Source organism: Miniopterus natalensis, chromosome 9 (assembly GCF_054644295.1).
Source record: "Miniopterus natalensis isolate mMinNat1 chromosome 9, mMinNat1.hap1, whole genome shotgun sequence".
In the NCBI taxonomy this organism is placed as follows: Eukaryota; Metazoa; Chordata; class Mammalia; order Chiroptera; family Miniopteridae; genus Miniopterus; species Miniopterus natalensis.
The window spans coordinates 1,386,108-1,406,463 of NC_142089.1; the positions used below are offsets into that span (position 1 = coordinate 1,386,108).

Here is a 20,356-nt window from a genome sequence, read left to right on the forward strand (position 1 = left end):
CGGGAGCCAAGTCGTGGGCTGCCGGCGGAGATGCTGGCGCGGCGGGGAGCCGGGGCACGCTCTTTCTTCCTCCAGGGTTCACACTTTTCCTCTCTCGTGGGGGTCCCCCAAAGCCTTTCATTCCGGCTTCATATTCACATAAAGACATCAAGAAAAAAAAAAAAAAAACCCCGCAGAAGGAATTATTAGGCATGGCTGTCAAATGCTTTATCAGGGAAACAGGGAGGGGGAGCAGGGTAACCCTTTAGGCGCTGGCCCGACGACAGGCCTGGTGCCTGAGAGGCCCTGGGCGTGGGGAGGGGGCCAGGCCGCCCGGCGGCACCGCAGGCCGGCCCGCGCCCGCTCACACGTGCAAGCGAGGGCGCGCGCGGGTCAGTGCGCGGGCGGGTGTGCGCCTGGGTCTGTGTATAAGCAGATTTCCAAATTGCTGCACTTAACCCGAGGGTCCTGCGCCACTTTCCTCCGCAAGGGACTGGGACGTCTGTCCGCGTGGCTCTTTCTTTCTTTGCTCCAATCAGCAGGGAGGTTTCGTTTCCGCCCCCATCCCCGCAGGGGCCTCTGCCCCTCGCCCGGGCACGGGGGTCTTTTCCTCCTTGGGACTGAGAGGTGGCTGACACTGGAAGTCCCCTGGAGGCCCGAGGACATTCCTCCCCCTGTGCACGCTGGGCAGGGGCGGGCAGGGATTCGGAAATCAGATAACGCAGCTGGCTTTTGCAGACTGTTCTGAGCTGGGGACGGTGTGGGCTGCCCTTGGCCGTTAACCCCTGACGTTCTGCTTCCCTCTTTTCCTCAAAGGGCCTTCTCCCCAGGTGCCCCCCTGGCAGGGCTGCTGCCGGCCCAGCCCGGATGGTTTCCTGAAGGTGCACAGTGGCCCCAGGCCCAGCTCTTGCAGAGAAGGGGCCTGGGGACAGGAGGGATGCCCAGGTCCCCGGGGAAATGCGGAGGGGTGGGGGGGGCACGGGGGGAGGCAGGTCCTGCACGCAGCCACCAGGAGGCCCCTTAGAACGTGCGCTGAGGGGCACCCCAGGGTGCACAGCGCCCCAGGAAGCGTTTTCCACGCAGCCCTCGGATGCACAGAAACCGAAAACCACATGCCGACAAACGGCTCCCTCGGCAAACATTTTTATTTCCAATTAGCAAGAGAAAAATTGCTAATTTGCTGCAGTTGGACCCGGCTGACGTCTCAATCTGCGGAGTGTCAGGGCCTTGAAAGGAGCCGTTTCACACTGGGCTGCAGAGCGAGGCTCTCTAAAGAGGGTCAGGGCAGCCGGCCCAGAAACCAGATTGACTGGCCAGGCGCTGAATCGCTCACACAAGACACACATTGTCTGCCGTGCCAGCTCCCGGAGGACCTGCCTTCCCATTCTCCCCCGCGCAGGGAGGGAGCGGGCGGGGGAAGGGTCCGAGCGTGGGAGGCGAGCGCGGGGGCTGGCGCGCCTTTGTCGGGGCAGGACCGTCCTCGGAGGGGAGAGCGGCAGGAGCCGGGTTAATGATTGCCGGGGCCTGTCTGCGCCCATCGGGAACAGGCCGATAAAACAGGCCCGGAGCCCGGCCGCCCCTCTGCACCCAGCAGATTCGGGCCCGATAATGTCCCACGGGAGTTAATAACTGAACTGGCCCGGCCGGGGGCTGCCTGACTCTGCCGGGCAAGGAGACTGGGGCCGCCCGCCCCCGGCTGCCCCCCCCCCCCACTGCGCCTTGAGCAGCTGATGGGGGAGGGGGTGTGGGGGTCCCTCCTGGAATCTGGGGCACTGTGTCCCCAGCATGAGCGAGCCTTCAGCGGGCCTCCCAGAAAAGCAGGATGGGCTCTGGCCTCGAGGGCCCCGGGCCGGCGAAGCCGGCCTAGAGCGGGACATGGATGGGGGCTCCTCTGGGAAGCAGGCGGCCACGCTGGCCACAGATGTTTGGCGCTGAGGTAGTAATGAGCCTCCCCTGAAAACCATTGACCACGTAACCTCAGACGGTAAAGGCCCCGGGCTGCGCCCTGGAGGGCGGACACCTCCCTCTCCAGACGGGAGCCTCCTCCCCAGCAGACGTTCATTACGCGCCCACGGGAGCCGGAAGAAAGCGCCCCGTCCCCACGCTCAGCCCACGTGGATGTCCCTCTGCGGGCTTCCTCCCTGTGTCCAGGATTCTAGACCCTGCCCATCCTCGGTGGGTGGTGGCCCAGCCCACGCAGGGCCCAGCAGCTCAGCGAGCGGCACTGGCCGGTGGGGCCGAGCTAGCTGGGACCTGCTGCGGGTGCAGGGCCCCCGGGAGAACCCGGCTGCACCGTCCTGGGGTCCTGCTGTCCACCCAGCTCTCCTCTGCCTGAAAGGCCAGAGGTCGCGACGTGTTCCTGTGCACACCTGCACATGCACACACACGGAGAATGCAGTGTGCACGGCTGGACACGTGTTCTTGTGCTTTCTGGAATGGTCCAGAAGGACCCAGGGCAGCAGTTCTGAGGGATGGAGTCCCGCAGCAGCCAGGCGAACAGGGAAGCACAGATGAAGCTGGTCTTGGCCACTCCGAGGCCGACACGCTGGGTGGAGAAGGTCCTGCCTGTGACCTCTTAGGGTGAGGCGCCTGGGCAGGAAGGGACAGCTCGCTCAGGGGGCCCAGCCCTGGGACAGGCCCCAGCAACCCCGGCAACACTGGCATGGAGGGAGATGAGGGACGTCCGGCAGGGCCCTGCTGCCTCTGTGTCTCTCTGATCTTTAAGGAAACAGCCCCCAGACTGAGGAAGCCGAGGCCCGGACACGGACGCTCCAGGTGTTGGTGCGCAGTCTACAGCTGGGTGGCCTTGGACGAGTCACTCAACCTCTCTGAGCCTCACAGAGCAAGGGAGACGACCAAGCTGGATAATGTATGTGGGACTTTTTCTGCAGGATTCGCAGAGCTGCCTGGACGCGTTGTCTTTGTGCAAACAAGGGAAGAATGCCCGGGCCTGCTTTGTGGGGAGTCCTTTGTCCCAAGTGGGCCCAGTCTATAAGCACTGTATTTCCTTCAGTAAAAATAAAGAGTTACTGCCCAGGCCATCAATCATGGAAGAGCCTGGCCCCCGAGGTACAATGCACGCAGTGCTGTTCCCAAGGAGCTGGGGCGGGACGGGCATTCTGCATCCGGTCCCTTCCTACTCAGCCCCAGGCTACCCGGAGCCTGGGCACCAGGTGACACACACGTGCTCACATGCACACACACGCACGCACATATGCAGAGAGAACGCATGCCTGTACACATACACATGCACACGCACACATGCCAGTATGGAGACAAACTCACGCGCACACATACATGCACACACGTGCACACAGAAACCCCTCCTGGAGAAGTCATTCTCTTCTCCTTCTGAGGCCCAGAACCTCCGAGTTCCCTGGTCTGGAGGGTTTGCAGGAAAACCCGAGAAGGCGGAGCATGGACAGGAAGCCTCAGGAAGCTGGCTCATCACGTCTCTGCTCCCAGGACGCCCGGCAGAGGCCTTTGCACCCAGTGCTGGAGCCGTAGGAGAGCAAGGAAGGGGCACCCACAGGGCTGGCCTCAGTGTCAGGTGCCATGACCTTGAGCTCCGGTCCCATCCGACCCATCCCTCCATGGAGCAAACAGCCCAGTGGGAAAGAGCTGATGGCAAAGAGCTCACTGCCCGCAAGAGGCGGCTGCCCTGGCCTGTCCACCTGCTCCGAAGGCCCCGGCCCTGCGGTACACCCCTCAGGCCCCACGCAGCCCCTGTGCTGGGGGCCACTTTCCCGGGGAAGGCCTCTCCTTCCTTCCACCGTGAGGGGGGCCTCAGCCCATCTTCAGCCACCCCTCTTTGCTTGGTGGCTTCAGGTGGCGGAAACCCCTGGCCCTGTCTGCGGACGGTGCTGGCACCTTCTGGACCCAGCGGGCAGGCCTAGCTCTCCTGCTGTCACACAGGGTGGGGCCTGCTCTGCAGCTTGGCTGAGCTCCAGGGTCCCCAGGGTGTGCCCAGGCCCTCCTGGCTCACCCCTGTGACGTGAGACTGGGGTGGGGACATGGGCACCGGCATTTTGCAAAGCCCCTGGATGTTTCCAGCGGGGCCCAGGGCGGAGGATGGCTGGCGTGTGGAATGAGAACCAGAGCCCCCGCCCAGCGCTGTTCCGGGTCTCCGCTGACCCCGCCTGCGGGTCCCTCGCTGACATTTGAGCATTTTGCATCCAAGGGGGACTGGAGGCAGGGTGCAGCTTGCCCACCCGCCACCACGGCCTGTGGCTTCTGGCTCTCAACAGGGGCCAAGGGCAGCTTAAGGGGCGTTCAGATCGGCCGCGGAACCCGCGGCGCCAGGGACTCCCGGATATGAGCATGTGCGGGGGCCACCGCCCGGAGGAAGCCGAAAGGCCCCTCCCCACCTCCGCTGCTGGGAAATGACCGCATGAAGGGACCCCGCCGGCGGTAGCCAGGGCGCAGCTCTGCAGCGTGGATTGTGGGGTTGGTATCGATTTTTCTCGGGAGCAAACGTTTCTTGAGTTTACAACACCTGTTATCTCCTGACTAATAGACGGAACCTGATGAGCCGAAGTTCATCTTTTGTCTCAGCTCCTTCCACAGCCCGGGGGCCCCGCACCCCGCACATGTGCCAGCACCCGGTGCACAAGCATCGTTTTAACTGAAAAACGGAGAAGGGCGTTTCGGGCACCCGAGTCTTTGGTGGTCAGTCTAGAATAAAATGGCTTGGATTCGTTTTTTCTTTAGCTTAAGCTCACCCAAAGCCCATTTTCCTCTCTTGGGCTTCAGGGAAATACCCCATAAAGGTGAATGTTCGGACCACACGTTAATATCACAGCCCCAGGAGCAGATGTCTCGGTAAATCTCCGCCCCGGCGCCCAGTGTCCCACAGCCCCGGCGCCCAGCTCGCTCTGCGCTCGGCCGCGGCGACTGGCCGGCCCCCACCTGGCCGCGGTCCGTCATCTCCCTGATTTTCTCGGCTTGAAATCCCGTGAACGGACGAAAGAGACGGCCGATTCCCACCTGTGTCGGAGGCCTGAACGCCTCCCTCAAATATTAAGATAAAAGGGTGTCACTTTGGAAACTGTTAGATATAATAGGAAATCCATCGCTCCCGTCAAGCGACCCGTCTCCGGGGAGGAGGCGGCACGCGTCAGCGCTCTGCACCCTCAAATAGATAATCAATTTCCCCGAGAGCATCAATAACCGGCCAGACGTTTATTGCCCCGGTGGTTTATCTGAGGGGCTGGGGACAGCGGGGTGGTGATGAATACCAAATCTCCCAGGAAGCGCAGTTAAACGCGAGGGGACAGGGGACTTTATATCACCCACACACAAAAAGCAATCAACTTCATAATTGAGCGCCGCTGCATGGAATCGGCCAGAAATAAATATCCCACCCGGAGCGGAGCCCCGGGTCCCCACGTTACGGGCCAGGCGACCGTGTTCCCGAGGGACCCAGCCTCAGAAGGGACTCGGGCCCCCTCCGGCCCTGCAGTGCTCAGAGCGGCAGAGGCCACAGCCCCCTCTCGGCGCGGGGAGAAAGCCTCTTCCCGGCGGGGATCCTCTAGAACACGCGTGAGAGTTGCGGGCGCGCCGTGGCCGTCTGCGCGGGGCCGTCCCAGGCACCCTGAGGCTGAGGGTCAGGCCGAGGAGGGAGGAAAGGTGCCGTGGGCCACACAGGACCAGGGAGCCCCTGTGCCCCTCCCGGGAAGACAGCCCCCCATCCCCAGGGCGAGCGGGACACCCCAAGGTGGCCCTGAGCCGGTCCAGCAGGAGCCCCGGGAGAGACTCAAATCCCAGATCCGGGGATTCTGATCTCCGGAAAATTGGCTCGTTCCCATTGGTGCAGGGATGCGGGGCTCCCGTCATGGGGGCGGGTGTCACCCTGCTTGGGTCAGGGCCTCGGAGCAAAATGCTGGGGGGGCCACAGGTTTCGGGGTGCGGGGAGGGGGTGCGGGCGGCACCGTTAGTTCCGGTTCAGGTCCGTTTGGACGCCACGAGCTCGGTTTGCGAAAGGGCCTTGGGAACGTTCGCGTTTAAGGTCATCTGCACTTGGCGGAGCGCGGCTCTTAGTTTGGAAGGAAAAACGGCATAAAGCGCATTTGGACACAAAACAGCTCCTTAAAACAGCATTTTGATGAGTTAAGTATAAATAAATCAGAAACACACGGATTTCATTTCCTTTAAAATACCCGCGGGCTCAAGCACTAGCGGGAAAAGTGCCTGGCAAACGGCGGTTTGGGATCTTGACAAATGCAAATATTTTGAAGAGGTTTCTGAAATGTTTGCACCCAGGTCTCTTCGTCCGCCCGACCTTGCGCGAGCACCCAGGGGCCCCTCCCCACCCGCCCGCCGGGCGGGCCGCCTGTGCCTGCGCGCATTCACGCGTGTGCACATGCATGGGCACGTGTGTGCCGTGCGTGCTCACGTGTGCGTGTCGCGTGTGCGCACGCACTCACGCGAGCCCACAGGGGAAAACGCGCGCAGGGAAGATCTCAAAAGCGATTAGGCTTTGAGACTGAAAGAATCCTGACTTTATTTGGACACGAAAGGGGGGAGGAAACGAGCACCTTGCTTCCTCCTTTTGAAGGAGCTGGAAAGAGGCTCCGTGTACGTCGGACGCTGGGGTGAAGCCGGGGGTCTGCCGCCGCCGGGACATCTGGGTCCTGAGCGGGAAGCCCAGCTCTGCCCCCTAGAAATTCGTGATCCCACAGCCGGAGCGGCCGGGGGAGGAGCCGGGCAGCCAGACGTGTGGGCGCCGCACAGAACGGCCAGGACCCCGGGCACCCGCGCGGAAGGGCGAGGGCGAGGCTCGCCTCTGCAGGAACAAATTCTGGGCGGCGACCTTCCTTCACCTGCGCGGCAGGGGCCCCGGCGGGACGGGGCTCTCCTAGGGAGGGCGGGCGCGGCCGGCAGGTTGACGGGGTCGGGACACTCGGGGGAAACAGCCGCTCCCTTCTTCGGGTGGCTCAGGAGGTGGGCAGTCCGGCGGGGCCGCCCCCCCGCTGTCCAGCGATACGGGGCGGCCAGCGAGGGAACCCCTGGTTATGAGTTTGCGGGGCTCCCTGATACATGAAGTGAAAGCCACTTAAACACGAGAAAGGCGGGGAACCGCTCAGATTCCCAGAGCTCGCTCTGCAGCTTCACAGTAATAAAACTCGGGGCTTCCGCGGAGCGTGGAGCGGGCCAGGCCCGCTGCCCCTCGGTAGCGTCCCCCACGGGCACTCCCGGCGGACCCCAGCCCGGGCCTCAGCTGCGTGCGCCGTGCGTCCTGGGCTCTTCCCCGGGACCTCGGGCCCCGTCCCGCCGTCTCCGAGCCTCTGAGCCCAGCTGCTGGCCCGGACACGTAAACAGAGATGCTGCCTGGCGGAGGCCGGCCTGAGACATCCTTCCCCACAATGTTCCTCTTGGCATCTGATTAGAAAAACAACTCGCAATCAATACTCCAACTTGGATGTCGAGATTTTCGGCCGAGTTGGGCTGGGAGAGTTTAATAACAAGGTTCCTCGCCGCGCGGCCTCGCAACTCGTAATAAAAATAAATATTTCCCCTCCCCGATGCGGACGGGGCGGCCAAGTGCGGACGGGAGCTTGGATGCGGGAGGAAGCTGGGGACACGCTCGCCCGCCGCAGACACGCCCTGCCCGCCGGCCGGGAGGCCGGGTCCCTCACCCCGAGCCCCGGGGTCGAGTCTCGGCTGCCCTCCCGGAGGAATTCTCTTGATTGTACGAGTGGCTCCAGCCGACGTCCAAGGCCTTTGCTCTTTCAGACGGAGACGGACAAAGCCTCGGATCACCGCGGACACAGATCCTGGGTCCTGCGCTAATTGGATTCGTTAATGTCAGTTCACGAAGCATTTAAGGGCAGGCGCGGGGTAGGAAGGAGGAGTCATCTAATAGCAGGCGAATAGCCGTGGCCGGCGTGGCCCAGGGTTAGAGCACGGCCTGTAGGCCACGGGCCCAAGGGGTCGATTCCCAGCCAAAGGCATGGACCTGGGTTGCAGGTTCGACCCCTGGCCCCGGTTGGGACGTGTGTAGGCGGCAACCATTTGATGTCTCCCTCTCACATCAATGTATCTCTCTCTGTCTTCCTCTGTCTTTTCCCTTCCCGCTCTAAAAAATCAATGGGAAAAATAATCCTTGGGTGAGAATACTATTATTGTTTTTATTTTAAATACATCTTTATTGATTTCAGAGAGAGGAAAGGAGAGGGAGAGAGATAAAAACATCAATGATGAGAGAGTCATTGATCAAGCCCACAACCCGGGCATGTGCCCTGACCGGGAATCGAACCCTGATCGCCTGGATCCCAGGTTGACGCTCAACCGCTGAGCCATGCCCGGCCGGGCGAGAATATTATTATTAATAATAATAATAGTAATAGGCTTATGACCGTCGGCATCATGGTATGAACCGGCCCTCAGGCTCTCTCTCCAGGCCCTCGGGTGACATCTGTCCCCCTCGGCTCTGTCCCCGCTGCCCTCCAGGGTTTGGCAGCACTCGGATGGCAACCCCGGTGGCCGTTTGGGGAGCGCGTCCTCTAAAGGAAAGCACGGCCCTGTTGCTCCTGTTATTTATGAAAGAGCCTGTGGCTAAGCGATTAGGAACAGGGAGCCCGAGTCCCGCGTCCTGTCCCCAGGCCAGGGGCTTAGCTGTTTTACTCAGTGACCCCGCAGGCCTCGGCCAACTGAGCTGGAAAATTGGGTAAAAAGATTGTGGCGTCTCGGCCACGAGCGGCTGACTGGAGGTGCTCCGGGCGGTGGCACTGTGACAGCCGAGCGCGCAGGGGCCGGACCGCGGCCGGGGGGCCGCCGCGCACGCTCACGGCCAGCCAGCAACGAAAGGCAATCGGATCTGTGGGCCCCAGCTGGACCCCGCGACCCAGGATTCAGGGCCCAGCTTTGGGGCCTGCTGTGGAAAATGCAAAAGCCGGGTTCCCGTGGGGCCAGCCGTGGAAAGCGTCCTCGGGGCGCTGTGTCCGAGCGGACTGGCCGCAGGGACGGGGCTGGTCTATAGGGGACATGGCACCTCACCCCCCGGCTCGGACAGGCTCCTCTCCTGAGCTGCACAACCCAGGGGGGCAGCTTCACCCCTCGCCTGCTCCTCTGTTTCGAGACGTGGCCTCTTCGCTGCACCCCAAGATTTACTGTTTTATCCAACTAAACCGCTTTCCCTGTGGGGAGACCGAGGCAGAAAGGCACCGTCCCGAGGAAGCCCGTGTGGGCCGGCCCCGTGGATTTCATGATCCAGCTGCTGCCCTTCGGAGGGAATCCAGGGGTGTCTGTCCACATTCCCGCGCCAACCGGGCACAGACGCCCAGAAAAGCAGCGTTTCCTGGGAAAGGGCAGAAACCCGGTGGCGGCTCGTGGGTGTGTGCTCTCCGTAAAGGCGACGTTGGGGAGCGGAGGTGACCCCGAGGGTTTCCGGCTTTAATCTGCACGGTGACCGCCAACCCCGCCGCCCCCGCGGAGAGCAGTGTTAGGTGCCCGTCATCAGGACCGTTGGCCCCAGTGAAACAGCCGCAGCCGGAGGCCACCGGGAGGAAGGACAGCTGCTCTCACACCCGAGTCCCCCGTCGCTTCCACGGCCAAGCAGAGGCGGCCTGCGTCGGAGCGTGAACCTGCCCTTAGTGAACTCGGGGTGGCCTTGCCCAGGAGCCCCCCACCTGCGGCACAGTGCCCACCACCTACTGGTCAGACCGTGTCTCTGTCCCTTCACCCACCCGCCCTCAGGTGGCCCCAGTTCTCCGGAGCCCCTGCCAAGTGGGGTCTCCTGGGGGTGCCTGTGTTCACTGCCTCCCTTCCCACCCCTCCCGCCTCTCCCTGTGTCTCTCTCCTCCCTCCCTCTGTCTGTCTGTCTGTCTCCCTCTCCCCCGCCTGTCTGTCTGTCTGTCTCCCTCTCCCCCACCCCTCTGTCTGTCTGTCTCCCTCTCCCCCAACCCTCTGTCTGTCTGTCTGTCTCCCTCTCCCCCATCCCTCTGTCTGTCTGTCTGTCTCCCTCTCCCCCACCCCTCTGTCTATCTGCCTGTCTCCCTCTCCCCTACCCCTCTGTCTGTCTGTCTGTCTGTCTCCCTCTCCCCCACCCCTCTGTCTGTCTCCCTCTCCCCAACCCCTCTGTCTGTCTGTGTGTCTGTCTCCCTCTCCCCCACCCCTCTGTCTGTCTCCCTCTCCCCCACCCCTCTGTCTGTCTGTCTGTCTCCCTCTCCCCTACCCCTCTGTCTATCTGTCTGTCTGTCTCCCTCTCCCCCATCCCTGTCTGTCTGTCTGTCTCCCTGTCCCCCACCCCTCTGTCTGCCTGTCTCCCTGTCCCCCACCCCTCTGTCTGTCTGTCTCCCTGTCCCCCACCCCTCTGTCTGTCTGTCTCCCTCTCCCCTACCCCTCTGTCTGTCTGTCTGTCTGTCTGTCTCCCTGTCCCCCACCCCTCTGTCTGTCTGTCTGTCTGTCTCCCTGCCCCCCACCCCTTTGTCTGTCTCCCTGTCCCCCACCCCTCTGTCTGTCTGTCGGTCTGTCTCCCTGTCCCCCACCCCTCTGTCTGTCTGTCGGTCTGTCTCCCTCTCCCCCACCCCACTGGCTCTCTCGGCCCAGGACACACTGCCCCCCGCCCCCAGGCAGCACTTGCGCAGCCGGGAAAACCTCAGCTCTCTTCTCAGTCTCTGGAAAGAGCAAATAAATGACGCTGCCGCCCAACCTTCCCAGCTCCAAGAATAGAGTTTTCAGAATCCCGCTGTGTCCAAGAATATCTGGAAGCCCGGCCTGCGCCTCCCCGAGATCACCTCGGCCCGACGTGGGCCCAGTGGACAAGCTCCCCTGGACGTGCCGACGGCCTGCAGGCCAGCTGGGGTCTGGGGAGGACCTGGGGGCCCCACACGCGACACACACAACCTGCGGGTGCCCGGGCCTCCCTGTGTGTCCCCCGACAGCCCCGGGGAAGCTCAGTCACTGCCGGCCCCTCCTTTCCTCCTGCGCTAATGGGGGCCACTTTCCTGAGTCCGTCCCGCAGACGGACGGTGACCTTGTCTTGTTACACTGACGGGCACGCCAACCACAGGGCAGACGAGCTCCAGAGGGCCACCCCCCGCCCGCCAAGGCTGCCATGCCCGGGACCCTCCCGCTGCCCTCCCAGGGCTCGGGGGCGTGTTTTCCTTACTTCCACCTCCAGGGGAGAATTGAAGCCCCCCCCCCCACTACTCTCAGGACTATGGAGAGCGGTGGCCGGCAGGTTGGGCATGTCTCCCAGCGCCAGGGGAGCAGCGGGGTCCAGAGCGTGGCTCTCAGAGCGCGGGCGGGGGGCACGGGGGCTGTTCTCGTCCTGAGAGCGGCGATGTGACCCTCACACCCACTGCGACAGCCAGGGGAGGTGACGGAATGAAACCACGCTCTGCACGGGAGTCAGGACAGTAAGCGGGCCCCCGGCATCTGTGTTCCGTTGATGGTCACGTTCTCTGTACGTCTGAAGGGGTCGCGGTGGCCGGGGGCAGGACCCGCATGTCCTTCCCCAGCTGCCTGGGTCCCCTGCCCCCACCTCGGCTTCATCACCGTAAGATGAAATCGCTAGGGGACAGTCTCGGGCGCCTGACTCTCCGGCAGCCACATCCAGGTATTCCGTGTCCCCGAGCATCACGACGGGGCACCCCCTCACCCCCGACCGCCCTCGATGGGCCCTCTGGTGGGCCTGGGGCAAGTCCATCGAATTCCAGGCCACCCTCCTCTGCAGCTCTGAGCACAGATCCCGCTCTTGGCCACCGGACCTGCCCCAGGAAGGGACCCCTCCCATCTCCGGGGGAGGCCAAACCTCCAGGGACCTCGAGGGGCTCGAGGTACAAATTCCAAGGAGCGTTTTGAGGTTTCCTTCCTGACCGTGTTGAGCGCTTTCCTTGTTGGAAAACAAGCAGGCGGGAGAAGGTGCAGAAAGGAGAAGGAACGGGGCGATGCAGGGCGCTCCCAGTTTCACAGGGCCCCCCCGGTGCCGCTGCAGCTGAGCATGCGCCCCGCAGGGTCAGGTGTTCTTGGGGACCCCCCTGCCCCGAGCGCTGGCCTGCTTGCCGCCCAGGCCGGCCCACCTGCTGGAAGGTGACCTCCCCGGGGCGCAGACCTGAGGGGCTGGAAGGGGCAACCTTACCACGCTGCTTCTGCTCCGGGCTCTGCCTGTGCCACGGGGGTCGGCGAACAGCGTGAGCCAAGCCCCCCGAGGACAGACGAGCCAGCTCTGCCCATCGAGCCCCGGTCCAGGAGGCCTCGCAGCTGGACCTGCAGCTGGGGACACACAGACACCTCCCTCCATCCTCTGGGCCACTGTGTCTGCCACGGGCCAGGGTCCACACGCTGCCCCTCGAAGGAGCAGATAGTGAATGAGTTGGGCTTCTGTGCCCCGCGCGGTCTCTGTCCCACGTCCTCAGTTTATTTTTACAGCCCTTGGCTTGCAGGCCGGACCCAAATGGGCCATGGGCTGGATGCGGCCCACCAACCCCGCCACGGGCCAGGCAGCCCGGGGGCCCCTCTGTCCCTCTGCGGCTGTCTGTCGAGCACCCTGGCTGGAGGTCACCCCCAAAGAGGATCGTGGGCTGAGCCTGGGCGTCTCGAAAATGGTGGTTACGTCTCGGCGTCGTCGTGACTGTGTTTCCATTGGGAATTGGCTGACCGCTCGCGGTTTGCATCTTTCTCAACACTGGGGCTGCGTGGGCGGCATGGACAGCGTGGGTGGCGTGGACAGCGTGGACAGTGTGGGCGGCGTGGACAGCGTGGGTGGTGTGGACAGCGTGGGCGGCGTGGACAGTGTGGGTGGTGTGGACAGCGTGGGCGGCGTGGACAGCGTGGGCGGCGTGGACAGTGTGGGTGGTGTGGACAGCGTGGGCGGCGTGGACAGCGTGGGCGGTGTGGGCAGTGTGGACAGCATGGGCGGCGTGGGCAGTGTGGGCGGCGTGGACAGTGTGGGTGGCGTGGACAGCGTGGGCGGTGTGGACAGCGTGGGTGGTGTGGACAGCGTGGGCGGCGTGGGCGGTGTGGACAGCGTGGGTGGTGTGGACAGCGTGGGTGGTGTGGACAGAGTGGGCGGTGTGTCCAGTGCCCCGTGGCCCGTTGCCTGGATGCAGGAGTTGAGGCTGTGCGGTTAGCAAGGTGCACAGGGGACCGAGGTGGGCGCGCCCCCGGCGCCCAGGGCGCAGGGCAGGCTCCGGATTCAGCTTCCTCCGCTGACCCTGCGGCCTCGCCCGACTCCCGGAGGAAGGACGGTGGGACTGACACCCCATCCTACCCAGCAAGGCGTCCTCAAGGACAGGCCGGCTGCGCCCCGGGCTTGCCCGGTCTGGGACGGCCCCCAGAATTCCTCAGAGCAGACCTGGCGTGGGGAGGGGGTGCTCCTGGCTGCCGCGCAGCGTCCTGGCGGCCGCGGGTCCCACGGCCGCTGTTCCCACGGCGGATCAGCGCGGATTCCTCCCCGCAGCTGCTGCTGTAACCGGGCGGCGTTAGGCGGGCGCGCGGCCTCCTTTGGGGGCTCCCTGCCTCCCACCGCCCCGCGCACGGTGGTCTCCGGTTAACGCGGCAGCTGTGACCGAAACCCCGGGCGCTCGGGGCCCTGCCCTGTCTCCTCCCCACGGGTTGGAAACTTTCCTGGTGGGAGAGAAAGCCCAGCCCCCTTCCCCCTGTTCATCGCCTCTCCCTCCGCCCCCAACCCCCCTTCTCCAAATGCAGCCGGCTGTGCATTGGCCACAGAGCCCGATGGCCCCCAACACGGCTGGTGGGAGCCCCCGCGCTGTGGCTTCCCAGCTGTGCGGCCCGGGCGGGTCACTCAACCTCCCTGAGCTCGCATTCCCGGGGCAAGGGGGGGTTCACCGGAGGGTGAGCATTAAATAAGTGGGCTCCAGGGCGATTTTGCAGAGCCCGCCCTGGCTGTTGGTGCGAGCGGGATGGGAACCGAGCGGTGGCGCTTCTGGCTTCCTGTGGGCAGGTTGGCGGAAGAGTCCACACACAGCTGCCCACGAATGAGGGGGATGATAAAGACGAGGGTGAGACAGGCCCGAACGTGACCGGGAAAGGCCTCTGTCCCCCCAGGTCGCGGCCCCAAGGGGGACCCCGAGGACAGGTGGCCGCTTTTCCACGTTTTGTTGTTTTTCTATCCCCAGAAGGTACTGAGGTGCCTGCCATTTGTAACGGGATTAATATTAATTCTGCTTTGAAATGTGGGGTGATGGCCTCTGACCCTCCTCCTTCAGCTAATCAAAGGCGACCCCAAGCCCCAGCGAGCGGGGTGGGAACTCACAGCCCGGAAGAGCCGGGTCCTGCGGGATGCCCTGGGGAGGCTGGCATCTCAGCGCCTGTCCAGCCAACATCCCGGGACCGTATGACCGCGTGCGGGTCCGAGCGGCCACTACCAGGAGACCTGTGCCCACTCCCACCCCCCGTCCACTTATGATTATTAAGAGTCATCCTAACAGACGTGTTATCGATAAGCCAGGTCAAGGGCAAGCGCATTAGTAACAGTCTGTCAATACCCCGGTTATTTCTGTAACCAAGAAGGGTCGTGATAAAAGACGGATCTGTGCGTAGGACCAATAACTGACCCTGGGATTTATTTCCCCGAGGGAGGCGGCGAGGTGCAAAGTCCATCGGGGCCGGGCGGGGTTGCCGGGCAGCCTCCGGGGGGCTGTCTCCAAGGGGTCCGCTGGGTGTGGCCGTGGGGACAGTGGCTGGGTGGATCCCTTACCCACTTGTTTACTCCCAGCCTTTCGTTCGGTCAGTGCCGAGCAGGCTCCACGGCGTGTCCTGGGGACCGCGAGGTGCCTCGGGCGGCGTCTGAGTCGCTGGGCAGGCAGAGGCTCCCAGGTTAGGAGGGCTTTGAAGGGACACATTCACTTCCACCCGAAGCCAGTTCACAGAGACAGGGAGCGAGGGAGGGAGGAGGGAGGGGACCCTGGGCAAGGCCACCGAGCAGTGTCACCTGGAGCCGCCACCTTTCAGCCCCCGTTCTGGGCACAGGGAGCGTGGGCTTCCTCTGGTTCGGCACCGCCCTCCCCGCCGTGACCCCTTCTGCAGGGTCCGGGGCCGCCCGGGGCCCCACGGTCGCCCCGCACTTGTCTCCTCTCGGACTGGAGCCCCGGGAGGAAGCTCTGGCACCAGGTCCAGGAGCAAACAGGCCCGCGGACGGTGGTCCTGGTTTCCGGGCGCGGGTGGCGGTTCCCGGCGCCGGCGAGGCCCTGATGCGCCCATGCTTCCCTTTCCACGGCTGAAAGTTATGGCTTGTCATGAGTCATCGATTGGAAGCGACACCTCCTGTGATTTACACCCACTTCCCCCGAGGCCGTCAATCTTCCCGGAGCCGGGGAAGACGCTGTCCACCCGGCAGGCGCGGGGCTGGACACGCAGCTCTCGGGACGGGGCCCGCGGGGCCGTCCTGGGCTCGGCCTTAGCGCACTGCCTGGCAGAGGAAGGAGGCAGGAGCCTGACCACGGCTGCTGACGTCAGCGTGGAACTGGTGGCCTTCTCCTGCCAGCTCAGGGCCCCTGTCAGTGCCTCTCACCGGCCTGGCCACCAGCATGTTCCTCCGCCCAGGGGTGCAGCTCAGTGCAGAGCCCCCAGGAACCACGTGCCCGTGAGGCCAGGGCGAGAGGGCAGGGGGCCCTGGGTTGGGTCAGGCCACCCCACTCAGGGGTGACAGGAAGGGCTGAGCAGCACCTACGCGTGGGGCTCGGAGACCCGGGCTGCCCAGGACAGGGAAGAGCCGTCTTTGGGTCCATGGAGGATTCGAAGCCTCGGCTGGAAAGGTACAGGCCCTCGGAGGTTGATGTCTGAACTAGGGGTAACCTGCGCTCTCTCCTCTCCGGCAGAGCAGCTTTGGGGGGAGTCCAGAGAGAGTGGGAATCCTTGCCACCAACCCTGACAACTGCAGCCCCAGGCAAGTGGTCAGCCCGAGTCCTGCCCTGATACCACCTGGGGGCATTACACGCAGGGGCAAAGCGAGGTCAGGGCTGCGCAGGCCTCCGCACCTGGCCCCCATCCTGGCCTCCATCCTGGCCTCCACACCTGTGCCGCCTGGGGAAAGGGGCTGCCCACCTGCGTGCCACCCCACCCCTGCCCCTTGGGCCCCGCTCACCTTGGTCCTGGCAGGGCCTCGCCTTGGCTCCCGTGTCCGCCCCACCAGCTGTGCGCCCGCAGAAGGTCACCCTCCCTCTCTGAGCCTCCACCTCATCTGTCAGGAGAGGGCGGCGACAGCCCTTCCCAGAGGCTGGCGCTAAGTTTTGACCGGTTACGGCGCCTGGCCTGCCCGGGACCCTCCTCCATCCCACTGCGGCGTGTCGGGCAGCTTCCAGCAGGGTCCCCAGCTGATGGGGGAGCAGGGGGAAGGGGTGAGGCAGCAGCAGCCTGTGAACAGGGGACACGCCCCACGTGCTCCGGGGAGTAGCCACGTGGACTGTATCCGCCCCGTCGAGGCTGCCCCCCCCCCCCCCGCAGACCTCCTCCCCCTGCCCCGCCCTGCACCCATTGCCCTGTCCCACCAGCATCTGCATCCGCGTCTACCCACAGAGGCAAACGGACCCCAGCCTGCCTGAGGACGCCCATGCCGAGCCCCAGGGCCTTTCCGAACCCCGCGGCCCCTCCCGTCCTCTGTGCCTGCATTTGCCACTGCCCAGGGCACACGCCCCCTTCCCCCATCACGGCCCCTCCCCACCCCACACCCCCGCTTCAGGATTTCTGCTCCAGAAGCACCGGGCTCACGGCCCCCTCGCTCCCTGGGGCTCCGTGTGCCCAAGTTCAAGTCGTTCGATGGAGGAAGGTGTTGCTCCGCGGCCCCTGCCCCCACGGAGCCGATACTGGAGTCAGTGCTATCCTGAGACGCTTTTTTAAACTTCTGAGGGCCAGACACCAGGCCTTCAGGGGCTGCGTGGAAAGGAGGTGTGAAGGATGTTGCCACCCTGCCCTCAGGGGACCTGGGACCGGCTGGACCATCTAACCTGGGGAGGAGAGACTGGGCAGGGCCGGGGAGGTCATTCATTCAGCCACTCAGCCCTTCCAGCTGCAGACGGGAGCTGCAGGCACCACGCGGCCGCGGGCGGGGCAGGGCGTGTAGGCAGAGGGGCCCCGGAGCTGGACGGAAGGAGACCTCGGGCAGACAGAGTGTTCTGGGCGCTTCTGACAGTGGACAAACTGTGCCCAGAGGTTCTGGGTCTGAGCAAGGCCGCGCTGGCCAGGAAACATCGTCCGCCCCACCATAGTCCTTGCTGCCAGGGCGGGGCGGTGGGCCCTGGTGCTCCAGGCGGGTCTGGAAAGGGAGGGCTGGGGGCCTGCTGCATCGGGGAAGCAGGCCCGGGGGTGTCCACATCACAGCTCTTTGCACGGGTCCCCCAGGAAGAGTGGCCTGGGTGTTCTTGTTGGGGTGGGGGTGGGGTGGGTGGGGGAGGACTTTGCCGTCACTCGCACAGGGCGGTGTCCTCACGTGGGAGCAGTGTGGGCTCTCGGGGAGGAACCGGCGTGCACACCCCGGGCTCAGGGGTCCGGGGTCCAGGGCGGGAGGCTTGGGAAACGAGTGAGGAGAGCCCGAGGGGGAGGGGAGGGGCTGGGCTGGGAATGTAAACAGTGGGGAGACCCATCTGCGATCCGGGGATGGGCTCTCTGAGGAGCGCGGGTCCTTTTCGTGCCATACTTGGCTGTGTAAATATTTTTCTTAGGCGTAAAGAGAGAGCCTCCATTCATTGGGCAGGTCTCACTTGAAAGAACTGAGAAGTGTCTGTTTAGGCCTAAAAGCTAAAAACAGTGTCCAAGGCGCCTTTCGAAAAAAATCAGTTCTGTAGCTCAAACACGGCCAAGCGGGGTGTTTTTTTTTGTGTTTTTTTTTTAATGCAAAAAATAAATAAATATCACCCGCTCCCAGTCGAGAGCACAAGAGTTTGTGTCAACACCACGGGAGCCTTAGCTGTGCAGCCAGAGCGGCCGGCGGTGACTAATGCCTCTCATGGTTCCTGTCCCGGCTGCCAGCGGGAGGACACCCAGCTCGGCCCGAGCTCATGGGGCCGCGGCCTGGCCGTGGGGAGCGCCCTCGCCCGGGAGGGTCCTGGCCTGGGTTCAGGTGTGAGTCCCGGTCGGAAGGGGCACCATGTGGCGTGTTTCCGCCGACATGCCCAGCGGCCTCGTGTTCCTCCCAAGCAGAAGCCCGGAGTCAGGAGCCTGGATTTGAACTCAGGCTTTTCCACTTAGCAGCTCCTTGACCTTTGCCCTGTGTCTCCAACTCCCCGAGCCTCAGTCTCCTATCTATAAGGTGGGGCAATAACAACGCCTGCCCTGATAGGGTTCTTGTGAGAAGTAAAGGATAAGAGCCACCTGCCAGGTGCTTGGGATGGGCCCCAGAACGAGTGCCCCTGTTGTCATCATCAAGTCACGGCGGCTACTGTTGCCGTCACAATGTAAGTGCAGCATTTACACCAGGGAAAGTGGCAGTCACGGCAGGACTTTCATCTGGACACAGCATTAAGGATGAGAATGGCTCTTTAAAAAGAAACAGAGGAGGCACGCGTGGGGCGGTGGGCCCCCTTTGCCGAGACTGAAAGGAGCCTGAACCTCGAGGTTCCGTGAGTTCAATCGTCAGCTCACAAGGCCCATTTGCAGGCGTTGCTCGCGGGTATAAAATCGTCCTTAGAGGACAGACCATGTGGGGTTCAGAGCAGCTGCCAGTGGGGCCGGGTTTGACCCCTCTGCAGACCCCAATCCCCCAGAGGTCAGCAGGGTGAGGTTCAGAGACAGCTCCGGGGACCCAGCCCTCCTCTCCTGACAGCCCCAAGTGACCTGCACGGAGAGCTCTCACCCCCAACCACGGCGGCTTCTTCGACGGCCAGGGCCTCAGCATGGACAGCTTTCAGCTGCTTCTAGACACAGACTCTCGGCTTTGGGCTTGGAGAGGTGACTTCAGTGGGGAGTGAGGGAGAAGCAGGTGAGGAAGAGGTCTGGGCTCCAAGGCCAAGGGTAAGGGGTCGGTAAACGCCGGCGTTTGGTGGCTTCTGGAGCCACAGGACAGACTGGACTGGGGTGGGGGGAGCTCATCCGCCTCTGGGTTTGGAATCGGAGAGGCCGGGCTCCGTCTGGTTTCCTCCTATAGCTGTGTTTCCAGATACTTTAATAACAGATTATGTTGAAGGGAGAGAAACCTTCTGGGATCCATTTGTGACACCGACCAGAAAGCTTAGCCCCCTCGGGGTACCCGCCAGAGCTGCGGAGCTGTGAGCATACGAGATGTCTGTGTCTGTCTGCTCGGGCGCGCACTTGGAGAACAGACGGTATTTATTTTTAAGAGTCAAAGACGATATTCGGACCAACCCCACTTAGTTCAGTCCTGGCACCGAGACCCTCAAGGGAAGCGGAATGCCGGAGGTCAAACCTCGCCTTTTTGGCTAAAATGCTTAATCAAAACACACCTAATCCTTGTGCGGGGTGTGGAGATGGGGCTGAGAGCGGCCACAGCCTCTGCCAGGCGGGCCGGCCAGCGAGGCCGTGCTGAGGGCTCAGCTCGCCGAATAAAGGGCTGTTTCAGCGGCGCACGGCCCTGGCGGGGGAGGCCGGGGCTCCGAGGCTCCAGGAGGGGCGCGTCCAGCGGGGGTCTGCCCGAGGTCAGCGGTGGGTGAGAGCAGAGGTAGTGATATGCATAGGTGCCAAGGAGGCTGGTAAATAGGGAGGCAGAGAGAAACTTCCGGAACAGGGGGTTCTGGACCCGCTCAGACCCTCCCTTTGCAGGAGGACACTTCAAAGCCTGGTCCAGCCTCCTCTGGGGAGGGCATCGGGCAGGCTAGGCCTAATGCCCACCTCTCTCTGCATCACATGGTTGGGTGGGGTCTTCCCTAGTCAACTGGGGTCCTACCTACAGCTGTGCTTCAGGCAGCCACACTGCTCAACCATCCACACCCCACAGCCTGAAGGAGCTGAGGACCAGGCTTGGGGGAGCAGTGGAGACAACCCAGGAGCTCCTGGTCCTTCCTGGTCCTCTCTGGCCCCCCCCTGGTCCCCCCCAGACCCTCCTGATCCCACCTGGCCCTTCCTGGTCCCACTCCACCCAGATGTACACAGCTCTATCTGGCTTTGCTTGCCTGGTATGTCATGTGTTTTGACCTGTTAGGGGACAGTGTGGTTTGAACACCCGTCTCCCTGTCCCTACATGAGCACAAGCTCCTGGGTAGATGGGAGCCATCGCTGAGCTGGTGGAGCCTGGGCAGGTCGCACCCTGAGCGCTCTCTCCTCTCTCAGAGGCGGCTTCTCTGGGTGCCGGGAGTCAGTGCTTGGCCCTGGTGGGCATGTGACCGAGCGGCCTGGCTGCAGCTGGGGGAGGTCACCTGGTACCCCTGACCCACTCAGCACCTCTCCAGCTTTGCAAGGCAACCACATGTCCGTGCACGAGGGTCCCTGAAGCCCCTTCCCTGGAAATGGTTCCGGCAGCTGCAGG

At 63.6% G+C, this 20,356-nt stretch overlaps 1 protein-coding gene across 3 annotated transcripts in view; it reads left to right on the forward strand.

Annotated features, from left to right (window-relative positions):
• Positions 1 to 20,356, forward strand: part of PRDM16 (PR/SET domain 16) — a 266,029-nt gene that overhangs the window by 109,176 nt on the left and 136,497 nt on the right. The gene's annotated exons all lie outside the window — the stretch shown is intronic.